We start from the raw sequence: 5,212 nt of genomic DNA on the forward strand, positions 1-5,212 counted from the left end.
TCCATTCCATTCCACATAAATCATGTTGTAAACACAGATGTAACCAGCAATGCAATTGGAAAAATTAAAGATAGTCATTTTTCTCAAAGAATACTTGGTATCTTTTCGTCAAAGATATGCATATAGTTTAGAAAACGTATTCTAGCCCTGCGAACTGTTTTTTAGCATTTTTTTAACATTTGACTCTACAATTAGGAAAATGCAGAATACCTGTGGCAAAGCAGCGCTGATTGCAGCTGGTGCTGCAGGCACAACATTCTGAAACTGCAAGGACATCAGAAGCATGTCAGAGTGGCATATATCAGCATTATTTCACAGTTTACTCAAACAGGGGACAAAGAAAGTTTCTATTAATGCACACATGCACAGTGCACCATAACATTTCACTCCACGAACACATGCAAATCACCTCTGCCGAGCCGTGCTGGCTGCAGCTGGCACTGCAGGCCACACATCCTAGAACGGGCAAGGAGCGACGTCATTAGGATAGCCACAGCATGTCACAGTGACACATCAGCATTCATCCCCAGTCCACTCAAACATTTTCTATTAATGCACACGTGCACAGTGCGCCATAACATTTAACTCCACGAAAACATGCCAATCACCTCTGCCAAGTTTCTGCTGGCTGCAGCTGGCACTGCAGGCCACACATCCTAGAACGTGCAAGGAGCGACGTCATCAGGATAGCCACAGCATATCACAGTGGCACATCAGCATTCATCCACAGTCCACTCAAACATTTTCTATTAATGCACACGTGCACAGTGCACCATAACATTTAACTCCACGAAAACATGCCAATCACCTCTGTCAAGTCCCTGCTGGCTGCAGCTGGCACTGCAGGCCTCACATCCTAGAACGTGCAAGGACAGACGTCATCAGGATAGCCACAGCATGTCACAGTGGCACATCAGCATTCATCCACAGTCCACTCAAACATTTTCTATTAATGCACACGTGCACAGTGCACCATAACATTTCACTCCACGAACACATGCAAATCACCTCTGCCGAGGCCCTGCTGGCTGCAGCTGGCGCTGCAGGCCTCACATCCTAGAACGTGCAAGGAGAGACGTGATCAGGATAGCCACAGCATGTCACAGTGGCACATCAGCATTCATCCACAGTCCACTCAAACATTTTCTATTAATGCACACGTGCACAGTGCGCCATAACATTTCACTCCACGAACACATGCAAATCACCACTGCCGAGGCCCTGCTGGCTGCAGCTGGCGCTGCAGGCCTCACAACCTAGAATGTGCAAGGAGAGATGTCATCAGGATAGCCACAGCACGTCGCAGTGGCACATCAGCATTCATCCACAGTCCACTCAAACATTTTCTAATAATGCACACGTGCACAGTGCACCATAACATTTCACTCCACGAAAACATGCAAATCACCTCTGTCGAGTCCCTGCTGGCTGCAGCTGGCGCTGCAGGCCTCACATCCTAGAATGTGCAAGGAGAGACGTCATCAGGATAGCCACAGCATGTCACAGTGGCACATCAGCATTCATCCACAGTCCACTCAAACATTTTCTATTAATGCACACGTGCACAGTGCATGCACCGTAACATTCTACCGCACGACCACATGCAAATTATATGTGCTGAGACTCTGCTGGCTACAACTGGTGCTGCAGGCACAACATCCTGAAACATGCAAGGACAGACGACGGCAGAATAGCCACAGCACGAGATGAATGTGTGGCACAACTGAGACTCACAACCCATTACTGCACTCACACAGAATCTGGAACCCTTGACACTTTAACAGCCAAGTGGCTGGGCACAATACAGAATCTGGCCCCAAGTGCCCTACAGTATGGTACATTAGGGAGTAGCAGCTACTAAAAATGCAAAGAAAAAATTATCTACAGTTCACCACTGCAAGAAGGCATATTAACCATAACCACTTATAAAACACAGTTACTGCAGAAGAAACATACGTGTCTCAGTTTGCAGCGAGATTCAAAAAGGGGAGCTTTCAATGCTGTTGAAACTTGCTGTATGTTGTTAGCAGCAACCTTAAAAAGCATCCTAGACTTCTAGTGTACTTTCTAATTACCTTGACGTGATTATCAATTTTCTTATACTTACAGCAGATATGTCAATACTAGGTTTACAGCACCTACGAAAACATCAAATTGTTTGCAGCATGCTCTATTGCATAGCTTTGATTTCCCCATTAAAAAGAAAGCTTGGGAATTCCAAAATTGCACTCTGCAACAACACGCTCACGTACAGCAGCAACAGCACTCTCAAACGAGCTCAGCAGAGGGGAAAGGCAATTGTCTTCCACACCGTCCTGCACAGCAGATGTGCGTTTGCAATGGTTCAGAAGAACTTTGGCAGCATTGTTCCATCCCTCTCCCCTACACAATGTGACTATGCAGAAAGCTATTAAAAAATTTAGCTGCCCAAAAAGCCATCCAATCCTTCTATGCATGTTACTGCCTTGCCATAGCCACCTTCAGTCATGCATTCATTTTTTCCACCATGAGCCACTGGTATGCAATCAACGTTTCAGAACCAGTGCACATGCGACACACTGTGCAGGATAGTGCACTAGAGGCAAGGCAATTATTTTCACAGTGAACTTATTTGAGTGCTATCGTCATTGCACACGGGAATATGAATCATTTTCAAATATCTTGTTGGTTTTCTTTTAAACATGATATAAAGAGCCATGCATGAGAGAGTGCTGCAAATAAATAGTGTTTATAGCGGTGCTCTAACAATGTTAGGTAATGTAAAGTAGAAATAATAATAACCAATAGGTAAACATAAGAACACATAAGGTGTCAAACAATTTTTCAGGTTGCTGCTAACATACAGTTGGTTTGATCCACATAGGTTTAACTTTTTGAACATTGTGCATGGTAGATACCCTGTTTACTAATACACGTCAACTTTTGTGTGAAATATGGAATGTTTTCCCTCCTGATGGCAGATGTTGCATCCTGAAGCACAAGACTGTGTGAGATGCAAGGAGAGCTGCTTGAGCAGCAGGCATGCTGTGGTCAGCAGAAGCTGATATGCCTGGAGATATGCCTCTGATATGCCTTTGCGGCTTTCTGCTGACTCACAATGTACAGCATGTAAGACTGTTAGCAGCAGAACGATTTAGCAACAGAATGACTATGCCACAGACAAAAGATGCCGTAAAGTAAGGTAGACTATAAGAGGAAAGGTTTTAAAAGCCCAAAAGAACCGCGCTACACACCTCAAAACACTCGCTAGTCATCTTCTCGGAGTCTAATATACTTTCAGGCTGGAAAACAGATTAATATCATGGCATCAGCTGCAGCAGATGCCGGCTTAACAATGACAGCTCATATTGCACCTCAATTAATGGTGAATGAAGAAAACACTGCCAACTTACCAGAAAAATGTAATCATTATTTGAATAATCAAAATCCTGGAAAACAGGGTGATAAACTACATAGTCGTCATGTCACAATGTGCAGCTTAATCAATGATAGTACTATGTGAACTGCACAATAATGCAAGCTTAGTATGACAATAATTCAAATAAGTACTACTAAACCCCCTCCTAACGACAAAAAGGAATGTTATCTTTTTACTAAGTGAACTTGACATGAGATTGTAAATTTCTTGCTGCATGCACTGTAATATTTGGCTCACATGTTCACAGGAGCCTCATTTACAGATAAGCAACATTTTCTTATTAAGTTAAGAAAGTGTTTCAATGCCCTGTTAAAGCAGGACACTAAACATGAAGGCTTGCTGCATGCTCACAGAGCAATGACATTTTTATTCAGTGTAACAAGCACTGCCAATGTGTAAATGCTTTCTTCCTTATACTTTTTCTAGTTAATTTTTCCTTGCACAAGGCATGGTCAAACTTGAATGCACAATAGCATGTAACGTAAGCCTGCAGGAAGTGTATGTACAGGCATCGTTTAGGACAAAGATAAGCAAACCTCGAAATCTGCTTGGAATTATACAAATTAAGCCCCATATAAGCACACTAAAAAGATGATAAAATAAATATTCATGCTGTTTACTGTATATAACTCAGATTAACAGTTAAACGAAACTGGATATATAGAAATACAATAGAAACAAAAACTAAGCCACAACAGTGCTTTAAATTTTTACTTACCATTCCACTATCAACACAAGCCAACTTGGGGCGGGCATCATTGAGGTGTGTCAACAGCAGATCTAAAAAGGTATAAGCAATCACACTCATGTATCACACTCAATCAATCACATGTAGCAGCTGGAATAGGGCAAACAACTTCAGACACTGTTTCACAAGCAAGATGCGTTGCAGTGACTATTCCCAGTATATAGCAAAGTTAAACCAAGTGTGCTTATCCCAATCAATAGATGACCAAAGCAATCCACATGAAGCATATGACCAATACACCCAATTCATCAACAACGAACTTTGTAAGTGCCTCCATGACATAACTAAGACAAAGGAAAAAATTTTTTCTTAATTTCTTTGCCGAGTCTTCATTTTGTCATGCACTGCTATCATGATCAAATTCCAACTCGGCCTATTCGGCATCCTTTTGCTATCAATTAAAAGGCCTCCTGCTATTAAGTAGTTATTTTACGGAATGCGAACATATCTAGAAATTAACTTGGTTTAAAGAAGCACTCACTGCTGCCCAAGATGCGAGAGCTAGTGAACACTCGTTCACTAGGTTTTATAACTTATGTCATAGCGAGCAAGCACCACGTGATCAGCAAAATTTCAACTCAGGGGCACAGGTTGAAGGAGCATCTCATTTTTTAAAATATTTTATCGAAAAACTGCACAACTATAAGATCACTTACGGCAATACAAGATTAAACTTCGTAGTACAAAGTACCTCCAACTGCTGTTCATGTGCATCAATTACTCCTGCAGTGCTTTGGATTGCTTTAGCACACTTCTCGGCTTTAACAGTGAAGGTTCTTAAAATTCACAACTCCTGTTGAAGTGCAGCTGTCAAGACACATCATTTGCCTTTTTTCCTTATGTGTTTACTCTTTCAGCCACTTTACTTACTGCTTATGGCTTCTGTTTTTTGGTGCCGGCTGTGCATGATCGTTAACACTAAAGGTATCCAAATAATTTATCCATGGCTGTGTGTTTCCTTGGTGTCAGGGGCTTAATAATGCACTGACTTAGCAAGAGCACTTTGTAGTGTAAGTTTTCAGGCTCCCTTTCATATGTATGCAACT

General features: G+C 42.0%; 1 long non-coding RNA gene across 1 annotated transcript; it reads right to left on the reverse strand.

The window, feature by feature from the left end:
• Positions 1–1,407: 1,407 nt before the first annotated feature.
• Positions 1,408–4,195, reverse strand: LOC142591612 (uncharacterized). The gene is made up of 3 exons (XR_012830462.1): positions 4,137–4,195; positions 3,393–3,428; positions 1,408–1,456 (listed from the first exon to the last, which is right to left on the reverse strand). It is a non-coding gene; the product is annotated as an uncharacterized LOC142591612 (long non-coding RNA).
• Positions 4,196–5,212: the final 1,017 nt, after the last annotated feature.

Source organism: Dermacentor variabilis, chromosome 8, assembly GCF_050947875.1.
Source record: "Dermacentor variabilis isolate Ectoservices chromosome 8, ASM5094787v1, whole genome shotgun sequence".
Classification (NCBI taxonomy): Eukaryota; Metazoa; Arthropoda; class Arachnida; order Ixodida; family Ixodidae; genus Dermacentor; species Dermacentor variabilis.